This window comes from Peromyscus eremicus, chromosome 5 (genome assembly GCF_949786415.1).
Source record: "Peromyscus eremicus chromosome 5, PerEre_H2_v1, whole genome shotgun sequence".
In the NCBI taxonomy this organism is placed as follows: Eukaryota; Metazoa; Chordata; class Mammalia; order Rodentia; family Cricetidae; genus Peromyscus; species Peromyscus eremicus.
In genome coordinates, this window is record NC_081420.1 from 99,683,174 (window position 1) to 99,697,371 (window position 14,198).

The 14,198-nt window shown below is 44.0% G+C and overlaps 1 long non-coding RNA gene across 1 annotated transcript in view; it reads right to left on the reverse strand.

Annotated features, from left to right (window-relative positions):
- Positions 1-882: 882 nt before the first annotated feature.
- Positions 883-14,198, reverse strand: part of LOC131911735 (uncharacterized) — a 439,834-nt gene continuing 426,518 nt past the window's right edge. The window contains exon 6 of the long non-coding RNA XR_009379432.1: positions 883-1,325. This is a non-coding gene — a long non-coding RNA (uncharacterized LOC131911735). The remainder of the gene's footprint in view (positions 1,326-14,198) is intronic.

A 14,198-nucleotide genomic window follows, 5' to 3' on the forward strand; every position in this document is an offset into this window, starting at 1 on the left:
CATTCAGACTTGTAGTTTCGCATTCACACAGCAGGTACTCTTACCCACTGAACTATCCCTCTAACCACCTCTCTCCCTCTTTTTAAAAAATATTTATTACTTTTTATATGTATGAATGCTTTCATGTACGTATGTGCACCATGGGCATGTCTATTGCCCTCAGAGGCTAGAAGGCAGCATGGGATCCCTTGGAACTAGAGTTAGAGGTGGTTGTGAGCCACCAGGTGGGTGCTGGGAACCAAACTCTTGTCCTCTGCAAGAACAGCCAGTGCTCTGAGCCAACTCTCTAGCCTACCTCCCCCATCTTGTTGGAGGGAAAGATGGTACCTGTTCATGGCTATTGTGTTGTTTAGACACACTGGTGTGTGTAGACATTGAGGACAACGTCAGGTATCCAGGAAGGAATAACAATGCCAGTTATTATCATCATTAGTACCTTTTGACCACTTGAGATGATTTCTCATCTGGAAGACAGAAGAGGTACTGGAGTTCACAGCTCTGACTGTTTATGTGGGACAGAGGGAGAGGAGGATTCTTTCCCCTTCAGATGGGACCGTGGGATCAGAGCTAAGCTGAGAGCACCCAGCCTTGGGTTACTGCAGAGTGGTGGACAGGGACAATCCTTCTCACTGTGCCCATTGACCCTGGGAATGTTGGGATAGCATGATCTTGAGCTTCATGCTCATCCATAGTTCCCTTTAAGAGACCCCACCTCCCCCATAGATTTTGCTCCCTCTCTTTTTCTCCGTTCTAAGCACCAATTATTTGGCAAACAATCACACCTAACCAGATTCTGGGTTTGACCTAGATGCGCAAGGAGGAGAAAAAGATCAGTTTTCAGTAGTTTTCTGAGGTAACTTCAATAGCACATTGCAATATAATATGATAATTACCACTTTTTAAGAGGCAGAAAAACAAGTTAATAATCCTTCCCTCCATATCATGTGACTCTTTTGTTTTCTCATTCTTGGCCAGTCTCTGCAGTTTGGGGGATGCTCAGGGAGTGACTGCGGAGAGGGAGATTCCTGTATATTCCCGGAGCTTCAAGGTGTGTTTCCAACCCAGGGGGAAGGGCCGTTTTTGTGGGCATCCACTTCTCTGCCTTTCATTTCAGCGCTGTGTTCCTTCATCTTGAAGTTTTGAAGTTTACAGACTCCCCTTTATGGGCCTGGCTCCCATTTTCACTCTAGCTCAGCCCAGATACATGTATCAAATTCTGGCTGCAAATCATCTGTCTTCTCGGCTTTCAGGAGACGGCTCTTCTGTTCCTTCCACAGGCTCCTTGGTCTTTTGTTCTTTGGTCCAATCTGTAAGCCATCTGCACCCTTGATGATTAAGAACATATTTACTGAGATTTCACAACTGTTTAATAGATATGTATCTTATTACATGTTTGATACACCTCATTAAACAGACGATTCAATTGGTATTTATTTAATATTCAGTAAACACTGAGGCCCCTTGGCCTAGATGCGGGGAGGGAGGAGCAAGACCCCAGCTTCCCATCAGTATCTTCTTTGTCCTCAGTTACTGCACTAGCGTTAGCGCAGTCTGGTGTTTCGGATTTAACCCTTCAACACCCCAGCTCAGATGGGCTTGGGCAAAGGATCAAAGTTGGGGCGGAAGCTGCAACTCTAGCTCAGGGCTGGGGCTACCAGTCTGGATGCAATCCACACTCCTCCTGCCACCTGAGCAGTAGGGCTACATGGAAGTCCTGAGGCCTGGCTTCCTAGACCTCCTGCTGGGACAGGGGTTTGTTCCTGTGGCTTGAGAGGAGGCTATGAACAGAACTCAGGGTAAAGGAGGAGGGATCTGGGAACATGCCAGCCATTCCCTCAGACTAGACAGGATGCACGCGAGTCCCTTTAACTAACCTAGATGTAAATGAAGACACAATCTATCACTTACAGTCATTGGCTTGAACTTGCTCAGTCTCATACCAGTGTGTCCAGACTGTGGCCCCTGGGCTGCCTATGACAGAAGACAGCCATGAAGGAGGGCTAACATAAAATCGTAAACTACTTAAAATGAGAATTTTTCTTTTCTCTTTCTTTCGAAATGTCTTTCTTTTCTTCCTTCCTTCCTCCCTCCCTCCCTCTTTCCTTCCCTCCCTCTCTCCCTTCCTTCCTTCCTTCTTTCTTTGTTTCTTTTTCTGTTTTGTAACTCATCCATAGGGCTCTGGATTGTGAACTTCGTAGATCACAGTGTAACGAGTTACAGAGTGGAGAGGCTGGACAAACCTGTGGTCTTTGGCTTATGACACATACCTCCAGCTACTCTTGGACTTTGCTAAGGATCCTGTGATTGTCTGACTCAAATGAGGACACCTAGGTGATACCTAGAGGGAGGCCCAAGAAAGGAAAAAGAATCACACACGAGGGCCTTTCTCCACATGGGCAGTCATTTTTCTCAGTCCAACAGCTTTGCCTTCTCTTAAAACAGCTTCGGAGAAACACAGCTCCAGTCAAATGTCTCAGACTTTTTTGTTGCTGATTTTTGCAATGTTCCCAAGATCCAGAGAGGAGAGATTTAAGGGTTCTGTCCCAACTCATCTTTGAGAAAAGTTTTCCTTTAACAAGGCCACATGCTCGACTAAACAACCAACCCTTCGCCAACCATGGGACCCGAAATGCTTTCTGTGGAGGGGGCGGGAGGCAATTTAGTTCTTCATTCTTTGCCGTAAATAACGGATTAGAAAGCTTAGCTGACGCTATAAATTAAAAACGTGAAACTAATTATCCAAGTCCCCATAAAAGTGGAACAATCAATTCATAACCCAAGTATGAGATGTGGAAGTATGAGCCCAATCCGTACGACAGCTCGGGAGACAGAGGGGACCCAGTCATCCTCCAGGAATCCGTCTTCCAGCCCGGAACCACAGGCCCACTTCCTTGTGGCAGAGCGAAACCACTAGTAGCTCTGTGTTCTCTCTACCCATTTTTCATGACAACGGTCTCATCCTTTCTCCACCCTTTCCACGCAGACCCATTACTCAAAAGGGAGGCTGCACCCACCCAACAAGCACAGCTGCACTTTTGCCAATTCAAACCAGATGGGTCTGCGAGACAGCCACTGCCAAGACCATAACTCAACCAGGAATTCCTAACTGTTTCAACCAGCCATTTAATAACGCTGCAGCTAGAGCGCCCCCCCCCGCCCGCCCGCCCGCCCGCCCCGCTCTAAATATGAGCGAGGCCAACTCGGCTGGATCCCTCAGTTTCAGAAGAGTTCTGTGTGTTCCCCAATGGATTGTTTCCTTCTGTTTTACATGGGACTGTACTCAACATATCATAAGATGCCTGCGGTTTCTCCACCCCCAGCTTGCTCCTCTCCCTGACATGGGAGGATGGATCGCTGTTCGCAGTTCCTCGTGCCTTCTGCATCTGAGAATGATACGTCAACAGCCTTGGTCTTGTGATTTTTTTTTTTTTTTTTTTTTTTTTTTTTTTTTTTTTTGCGGATCCTCCCACTCAAGGTGCAGGGAGTACGCCCTCATTTGTTGGTGTGTGGCTTAATTGTGCGATTTCATTTGTCTCTTGGTGTGTGTGCTCATGCATGTATGTGCAGGTGCACATGTGTTCCTGGGTATGTGTGGTGTCTGTGCATGTGAGTATGAGTGTTCTTGTGTGTGCTTGTGCCTCTATGTGTGCATGTGCATGCTTGTGTGTGTGTGTGTGCGCGCGCGCGCGCGCACACGCGCTGCTTCTAGAGTGAGACCTCAGGAGGCATTACCTCTTTTGCTTCTTAGGCTCTATGGATCTGTTATAGATAAATATGCCTTGGATAGTGACTGGTTTGAAAAGCCTGAGCAATTAAGTTGAACTCATCTTGCAATCTGGAGTCCAGCCCAGCTGATCTCAATCCAACAGAACCAAAGAACACCCAGAAAAGAAATGAAATACCTGCTGTTTTAAGACAGTTTGAGGAAGATTTGTTATACAGCACAATTGTGGCAATTGCTGACTGATGCATTTGCTACCTAGATTATTTTTCTTAAACTGCCACATAATTATGTCAGTCCTTTATTTTATGCTTTGTGCTGCTCCCAGGGAAAATGCAATCTCTACTGTGTCTTTCAAGGCTCCCATCAAGATGGGTGTAGCTTACTGAGGGTCAGCTTCTATGCAAAACCCCTCTTCTGAATCAACTCCCCTCTTCTGGGATTCTAGAGCATGAATTATAGTGGATACAGTTAATATTCTATCCATCACCAGACAGGAAACTCTGCAGATAAATGTTAGCCCGTTTATCATTGGAGTCTGGGCACCAGCCTGTGGTCAAACAGTCTGAATTCATTTAGGAATGATTACGGCTTGCCTGATTTTGATAGGAAACAAAGACAGACCATGTGATCATCACAGGTTCAAGTATTATGTGAGTGCTCGCTCTCTCAGGCTGGCCTCAAACTCACAGAGATCTATCTGCCTCTGCCTCCCGAATGCGGCACCACACCTGCCTTCTGGCGAGTTCAACTGAGTCTCCGAGCTTCTCTTCTGTTCCCAAGCCGTGATTCCCATAGGATGTGGGTTTCAGCAAGAGATGCAGAGGTGCCCGGATCCGCGAAGGTCGTAAAGTCACGTGGGAGAGCAAGGCCCAGGCCTACTTGAGTTCCTCTTGGGATTTGAACTGATCCTTGCTCTAATGTTGACCTACGGCCATTGCCCAAACAGAGAAAGCCTTCGCAGGCTGGACTTGGATCACCGCCCCCACCCCATCCCTGCCCAGTTGATTTGGGCACAGTTCTGCCCAGGATGCTTTTGCTGTCATTCCTGGGCTGTGACTGTTGCTGGGAGCGAGGCAGGGCTGGAGGCCTCGGCTGGGTCGATGGCATCGATCCTCAAGGCTCCATGTCATTTCCAGGGGATTTGCCAGAGAAGCGCCTTACGCCCTTTTTCATTTTCGCCCTCTCATTACCAGCTGCTGCGGCCTTCCTGCAACACCTGGAGGAACGGAACGTGCTGGTGGATCTGAGCTGAGTACAAACATCTTCCTTCACAATTAAACACAGGGCAGTGTGCGACTCACCAAAACCTGAGCCCAGGGAGGAAGTCAGGTCACACTGGCCCACAGGGGCTTGGTATTTTTTTTTCTTTTTTCTTTTTTTTTGTTTTTTGTTTTGTTTTGTTTTAAAAAGGGCAGCCTGGCCCTACACTAAGCAATTGATCCCCCCGGCTTAACTTTTAAATTAAGACCATTGTAAATTTGGGAACTTGAGAAGACATAGAGAGGACACCCATAATTCTTTGCAAATGTCAAGTGCCTCTCGAGGTTGGTTACTTTTCAAAGGTAGCTAGGTTACAATGTACCCTGGTAATGAAAAAACCCGTCAGCCCCACTCCACGGGTTTCAGTCAATATACATAATATTATTGGGCTTTGCAAGGATTAAAGGTTGTTTCCCTCACAGCTTCACAATAGTCAGTCAGTCTCTCTCTCTCTCTCTCTCTCTCTCTCTCTCTCTCTCTCTCTCTCTCTCTCTCATTGAAGGAAAAAAGAAACCTTCTTGATAACATGGGAATCCAGAACGTTCTGGGGCCCCAAATCTCATACTGGCCTCTACTGGTGACTTTGCCACTAATGTAGACTGATACCCAATTCCAATGTTGGGACTTAAGAAAAAGAGACCGGCAATGACTTTTATTGTCCACACATCATTTCTAGGAGACAAAAAAGATGGTCACTTCAGTTTTACTCTGAGAGTGAAAGCTGTTATACCATGTTTAGTGGAGTGTAGGCTCTGTGTATCCTGAAGACCCAGGTCCCCATAATGTAGTATAAGATACAGCAAGGCCTTGGTCATCTTTTTGATGCTTAGGAGGCAAGAGACAGTATAGCAAGTGATGCTGCAGCCTGTCACATGCTTGTGGGATCCATCTTGGATCTCACTGTAGAGATGTGGGGGCTCATTCATCCAGTGGAGGTTTGGAGATGAGACACAGAAGAAAATAAAGAATAATATTGGGCTAACTATCAGATAAACCAACTCATCCTTTTTTTAAAATTTAGATTAACCTTACATGTATGTATGTATTTATTTATATGTGATCATACATGCCATGAGGTGCATATGGAGGTCAGAGGACAACTTGTGGGAGTTGATTGTCTGTTTTGCCTTTGTGGGTCCCAGGTCATCAGACTTGGAGGCAAGTGCCTTTATCTATGGAGCCATCTTGCTCCCCCCACTTCTAACTCTTTTAAGCATCTTCTTTGAATTAGTTTGACTAAATAAACCCAGTAAACACATTTATCATGCATTTTGCCACTTTAAAGTGGCATTAAGTACATTTAAAATATTGTTCAACCAATGCCATTTACCCCAGAGTTCCTCATCACTCCAAAGGGAAGGTCCATTCTGTGAGGAGACACCACTCCATTCCCTTCTCCCCACACTCCTGTACTCATAACTCCGCCCTCTGCATCTATGGATTTGCTCATTCTTGACATTTTCCATAAATAGAATCATATAATATAAAGCTCGCAACATTTTCTCATGTAACATATTGTCTTCAAGATTCATTCGTATCGCAGCATGTTCCAGATCCTTGTTCCTTTTTATGGTTGAGTAATACTCCTTTGTATATGGATATACCAGACCTCAGTCATGTATTATTTGCTGATGGACATTACATCCACCCATACAGCTTTTATGTCCCTTCATGGTAACCAACAGTCATAGAAACAGCCTAGGGCCTGGTGTTGTAAGCTGTGTTGACAAGCCCAGAATACTCTTGGGGATGTTTGGTCAGTGTGGCTTGGTCTTTTTACAGCCTTCTGTTGGACGAACCAGAAACAGAGAGTGGCATCTGATGAGAGAGTGGAGCTCTGTGGGGTGGAGGGCGTTGAGCCCTGGTGTGGGATCTGCTGAGTTGGCAGGGCAGCATTGAGGAGTGCCCAGTGCACAGTCCATACTCTGCTGTCTAAGGGGCATTGAGATTTCCCATTGCTATTTGACAAATGGTTGTTGGTGAGGGATCATGAAATAAAAGGATTGCTTACAACGATGTGATGCCATCCATGGTAGTGGGCTGTAGGCTGGTCTTGTTAAACATTCTAGTATGTGGTAAAAACTGAAGACTGCCTTGTCCAGACAATAGGGATTCTCTGGCAATGGGGAAAGACTTCTTTCAGGAAACTATGTTTTGGGGGAAACTAGGTAAAGTGTGAAGAAACAGAAATAAAAGGAGTGGGTTTCCATTAATAGAGGAGAAACACTAGGTTAATGAACATTGACTAGGTCTGGGTACATAAGAGTTCTCAGGGCCTTTAACACCACACTACATATATTAAGCTGCAAAAGGCCAGGCACAATGTGCAATATTTTCTAAAGTTCTTTTGATTGCTGAATACTTTAGTGATGCTATGTTCATTGTGCAGCGTCTGAGCTAACCAAAAACATCTGGTTAAGGGGGGAAGTGAGAGCTGAAATATATATTCCATAGTCTGTCAAGTCAAGGTTCTGCATTCACTGAATGGCCTGTCTGTCTGTCTTCTCCCTTCCTTCCTTCTTTCCTCCTTTCCTTCCTTCCTTCCTTCCTTCCTTCCTTCCTTCCTTCCTTCCTCCCTCCCTCCCTCCCTCCCTCCCTCCCTCCCTTCCTTCCTTCCTTTCTTCCTTCCTTCCTTCCTTCCTTCCTTCCTTCCTTCCTTCCTTCCTTCCTCCATGACTTGTCTGTTGCTGTGATAAAACCCAATGACCAAGACTATTCACAGAAGAAAGGGTTTATCTGGGCTTCCAGCTCCAGAGAGATAAGCGTCCACCAGGAAGGGGAAGTGGCAGGCATGGTGGCCTGTGTAGAGAATGGAGTAGCAAGCTGAGAGCTCACATCTGAATAACAACCAGGAAGCAGAGAAAGACAACCCAAAGTGGCTCCTCCATAAAGTCTCAAAGCCCATCCCCAGTGACATACTGCCTCCAGCAAGGTCACATCTCCTAAGCCTCCCCAAATAGTGCCACCAACTGAGGACTGAGTGTTCAAATACACTAGCCATGCTGAACCATTTCACCCGGATCACGACATTTCCTTTCTTCCTTCCTGTACTTTCAACCTTCCAAGAATAGTTTCTATTTTCTAATTTTCACAAGACCGGTCAGCAGGATAGCAGAGCCCGTGGGCCTGTTTTGGTGGAGTTTTGGGGTGGACGTGTTTGTATAAGTGAAGGAGGGTGTCCCCAGGGGATAACTGTGCTACAGGAAACTGGTGGGTAGGTCCTACATGGGACGCCCTCTAGGTCTAGAGAGGATCTCTATGGCAAAGGCAAATGAACCAAGGAACTGATCCTTGATGGCACTGCACCATGAAATTCTTTGGGCACAAAGAGTCTTGGAAGCAGAGCAGAGCCATGGTGTAACAGCCGTCACATTTGAGTATCTGCAGTTGACTTATTTCTGACTCTCATTGAACACTGAACTTGACAATGAACCTCCTCTTTGGTTGGGACTGGAAACAGAGTGGGGATCCGGGATGAAAGTCTGGGACACTAGGGATGGCAGAAGGGGCTGATGGATTGGAAAGGATGAGGTGCAGGTTTGAAAAGCCCAAGAACCCAGAGAAGGGGGCCATCATCTGTGGAGTGGGGGTCAGGAAGTCCCCAGGGAGAAGCTGAGCTGGACATCAAACAGAAACATCTGTTAACTCTTGCCTCCAAACTTACTCTGATCTGAGATTACCAATGCTCAAAATAAAACAATATGGGAGCATTCAGGGCCTGAGAGATTCCTTCTGAATCAACTCAGGATGATTACATTATTTTGATATTGTGTAAGTTTCTTGCACTTATAATTGGGTTCTCTGAATGCTGCTACTGCATGCGGGATAATTCTAAGAAGAAAATCTGATCACACATAACATTCAAATCTGTGGCCATGATCCTAATGGAAAACAGGGTTTATACTGACCAAACATGCTTTTAGAATTATGAAGTGGGTGGCTCAGGGGTAAAAGTTCTATATACCAGTCTCCTGCATCAGACTTTGTAATAAATAAATACATATAATCTCTCTATATATACTCTATCTATCTATCTATCTATCTATCTATCTATCTATCTATCTATCTATTTATCTATCTATCTACCTTTTATATATCTATATTTTTTTACTGTTTACAAAAGATATACATGACCATTGTAGAAAATTTGGAAAATTGAGAAAAAAATAAAATGGAAAATAAAAAATGATAATACTTCTATCATAGTAGTAATTTTGGCACATTATTTTTATTCATTTTCTATAGAAGTATATACTTGGGGGGCTGGAGAGATAGCTCAGAGGTTAAGAGCACTGGCTGCTCTTCCAGAGGTCTTGAGTTCAATTCCCAGCAACCACATGGTGGCTCACAACCATCTATAATTCGATCTGGTATACAGGCAGAACACTGTATACATAATAAAACAAAACAAAACAAAAGAATATGGTCTTGAAAAATTATTTAAAAAAAGAAGTATATACTTTATTTTCTAGATATTTACATATGCATAGGTTTATTTGAAATGGTATATATCTTTATATATTTTAAAATAAAAACAATACTCCTTATCTATTCCATTTTTTAATTTACTATTTTAAAAAGCACATATAACATATTAAATATACTTTCTATGTCTTTATCATATCATAACATTGTTGTCCCACTACACTGTTGTGTGGATATACTATATTGTATTGAATGTATCGACAGACATTTTACTTTTCCATTATTCATAACTCAGTGATAAGCTTTATTTTCTACACATTTCTAGCAATTTTCAGAAGACTCATGTCTTTTTCTATAATTCTACAAACTCTTTGTCAAAGACCTCTTGGCTTTATTCACGTGGGCCTACTTCTGGGTTCTGTTTGCTCAATTTGTGTGTTTATCTCCTGACACCACATTGTCTCAACTACTGTAGCATTATATGAAGCATCTTGAAGTCTGCCAGAGCAGGACCTCAGGTGTCTTCCTCTACAGCACTTCACTGGTACCTTCGAGTCAGGATCCCTCACTGAATTGAAGGCTTGTTGTTTTGGCTGGGCTGGTTGGCCAGAGAGCTCCACCCACCTGTCTCCACTGTCCAGTGCTAGGGAAACTGGCACACTGTTGTGACTGGATTTTTGCTTAGGTGTTGGGGACTTGAACTCAGGTCCTCCTTCTTGCAGAGCCATCTCCTCAAGCCCTAAGATGATCTTTGTGTGACAACTGAACTTTGAAGGTGGAAAGGGATACAGACCCAGACTTTCCATCCTTCAGCTAGCGGTAAATACAGGTTTATACATTTGTCCAAACACAGAGAATGTACAACATCAAGAGTGAGCCCTGATGTCCACTAGAAACTTTAGTTGACATTGAGATGTGACATAGGTTCCTCAGTTGTAAGAAATGTGTCAGTCTGGTTAGGGATGTGACAATGGATGTCTCTCCATGAATGGGGACAAGGAGCACATGGAAAATCTCAGTCATGTGCTCAGTTTTGCTAGGAACCTAAAACAGCCCTGAAAACTAAAGCCTGGCTAAAAAGTGGACTTGGCCACATGGTGCACAGCTAAAATTATTGGAAAGTTTTCTTTTTCAAACTGGCCACACAGTGAGGACCACTTCTCTTGGGTGCACTGATGTCCTGAAGAAGGGAACTTCTAAGAGCTGAACTATGGAGAGCAGGTTCGGCTCATACAGCCAGGCCAAGTCCTTCAGACAGACATGCTATTTTTAAGTGTGTTTACCATCTTTTAGGTGTAGCTTATGAAAGACGAAAAAATTTGCAGAAACATGATTCAAAAGTGTCTCTTCTACAGGAAGAAAGGATGCCATTCGCCTGTGGAGGCCTGGCCATTTCCATCAAATGAACAAAGACAAGCTCACAACAGTAAGGAAGGCTTACTGCTTTCCATGAACATAGGCTACCTTCTAGACCTTTTGTTCCAAACGGCTCGAGAGGGATGAGCTTTAGAATACTCCATTCATTTCTTTTTGCTGTTGTTGAGACAGAGTTTCTATCCCAGGCTGGCCTCGAATTCCCAATGTAGCCAAGAATGACCCCGAACTTCAGAGTGTTAGGAATGTAGGCATGTTTCATCACACCTAGCTTATGTGGTTCTGGGAATTGAACCCAAAGCCTCCTGCACTCTAGGTAAGAAGCAAGCTACCAACAGAGCTACATCCTCAACCTAGAAACTTAAAAAATTGTGTATATGGTATATGTATGTATGTGTATGTGCACACATCTGTACACAGCATGTAGAGATCAGAAGTCCATGTTGGTGGTATTTTTTCTATTTATCTTTACCTTATTTTTGAGATAAGTTCTCTCACTGAGCCCAAAGCTCACCTTCTCAGCATGATTGGCTAGCCAGCAAACTCTGGGACCCTCCTGGCTCCTTCTCACCCCAAGTACTGGTGTTACAGATGCATGTCCCCACACCTGGCTATTATGTGAGTGCTGGGGATATAAACTCAGGTCCTTACGTTTATATAGCATGCACTTTACTTATGAAGCCATCTTCTCCAGTACCCAGGATATTTTTATTTAGAGCTATTTCCTGTAGCTTAAGCTGTTTTCTTGAACTTCAATCACATGATAGCCAGCCTCCGTCTTGATTTTGTTCTAGTCCAGAAAACCCTGTTGTGACTCACTGTTTTTTCTTACTGGGCTTACAATTTTATTTAAGTAGATTGAACCTCAGCTTTAAAGGTAGTATCCATAAAAACCAAGAGACTATGGCCTAATTACACATATTTATATACATATGTTACAACTACAAAACTGATTAGCGTTCTGTCCAAGGCTGCACCTCACTGTGGGTGTATGTCCTAATGTGGAGGAAGTGCTGCTTGGAGGAAGGCTGAACATGGAAAACATGACTGTATTCAGCAGAAAAGACGCGCCTGGCACTTGTTGTTCAGAACAGTCTCACAGGCTACAGATGTAGCCGGGTTTAAGATGGCAATGAATGCCTAGAGGTCAGATCCACAGCTAGGCGCCACCTAGGAGTTTTTGAAATACTGATTCCTAGATGTCAGAACTGATTAACAATGAGATCTGCACGGTATGTTCTAAGCACAGGGGGCCCCGGGCACTGGGTTCTTGCTCTGACTCGACACTGCATGCTCGCATCTAGCTCTTCGCATAGCGCCAACTAAACCATCTCTTTATGTTTCTCTCCCATTCCCTTCCTTCCTCTCCTCTTCCTCCACCCCCTCTTTTCTTCCCCCTCGCTTCTTTCATTTCTTTCTTTCTTTTTCTGGCACTGGGAATGGAATCAGGTCTTCATGCATGCTAGGCCAGAGCTCTACTCCCGAGCTACTTGGCCAGTCTCCTTACTCCCTCTCTGAACTCTCACTCTCCCTTCCCTTGGAAGCCCCACAGAGGGTGGCCTATGACACTCTATTTGAACCCTGACCATCACCTCTGCTTTGGAGCATCTTAGCACTGTAGCCCCACTACCTCAGACACACCTTGTTAAAGAATCAGCTCCCAATCCCTTATGGAAGTTCACGTTAGTCAGTTAACAATTCATGTTAATCCAATTGAATACGAGGCAGGGATGAATGAGTGCAAGAAGATACGCATGCACGACAGCAACATTGACTCAGGTGCATGTCCCGGATGCCTTAGGCTCTCTTCTCACGTCAAAGAAGCTGAATTCAGACAGAAATGAGTAGCATGGTAGTGGTCCATGCTACAAGCTGCTGTGAACCTGAAAGAAAAGGACTGGGGAAGGAATACATGGATGCTGTTGTCGTTGTAAGCTAAAATATTTGAAGGATAGATATTTATTTATAAAAAATACCTACTTTGATCAAATTTTAAAACTCAAAAACTACTGATTGGTCAACTACTGATTGATGAATGAGATGCTTCTTGTGGGCCCATGTGACAGCTGTGTCCACTGCAGGCCCTGACATAGCTTTAGGTATTTCAGCTTGGGTCTGTCCCAGAAGGGGCATGCTCCCCAGAGATAAGAGCCGATATACCAGCCATCTCTGCTGATGCTCCACGACACAGGGTCTTGTAGCCCCTGATGACATCTTTGCATTACTTTGAATTCCTTCAGGTTGGCTGTACTTCCCACACTGATCTTGAGCCGCCGCCCCCCCCCCCCCCCCATAGTCAGAGAACATGAAGAAATGCCTGCTAATAACTACTCACTCTGCTGGGATTGGCCAGCAAGGGTGAAGCAAAGGAGGAGACTCTGACAGCCTGAACATGACTGAGATATGGCTTGGCCAATTAAGGACTTCATACTAGAATATTCCACGCATACTATAGGATAGTGAAGAGATTCATCACCTATATTTAAAGTTGAATTTACTGATATTTTATGGTATTAGATATTATTTCTATTAACATTTTATGCTGAAATTACAGAATGATTCGTGAGTACTGAATTTTTGATTGCTTTTACAGTTGCTGGGACACTATTAAACTTGATTTACGTTAATAGTGCTGTAAGAAGATATTAACAATGGAGGTTCCAGAAGCACTTAGCATCTCATAATTGGAGTTAAATGACAAAAAAAATGAAGAGATAATAAAGTGAAGAGAGGAAAGGAGAGAGAAAGTTTTGACAATATTCTTTTCAACCTGTGGTTCTTAATAAGGTTTTTTGCAGGATTGTTTTAAGTTCGGAAGGGATCAAACCTGCAATCAGGAGAGGTGGCGCTGATTTATTAAAGGAATTTTATAATATGGAATTAAGACCTCGCTCCAGGTAGAGAGCACAGAATTTAGCACTTCTCTGAGAGAAAATGTTCTGATTTCCAGAGCAGAGAGGAAAGTCCAATTACTGCCTTCTTATTCTGTTCCTTATGTCAAGAAGATCGTCTAATTTTTTAAAGTGAAAATTGATTTAGCCATAGCTGCTAAAACATAAATAAGGAGGCATTTGTAGCCAAGATGTCAAAGCTTAAGCAAGAACAACAATTGCTGTAAGAAATTTTACCACACTCTCACTCTATGTAGGCTGGATTCCAGGCATCTCCCACATATGATCTCATTTACCTGCCACAACATTCCTATGCATTAGCTGCTGCATTGGTGCCACAACATTCCTGTGCATTAGCTGCTGCATTGGTGTGCTTTCGTGACTGACAAACAACCAGAGAAGCAGCTTCAGGGAAGAAAGGTTTCTTTGGACTCATGACTTCAGTCTGTGATTGGCTAGCTCCATTGCTTTGAGTCCAAGGAAGGCAGGAGGGGACCATCGTGACTGGGAGCGGGGTTGCCCAT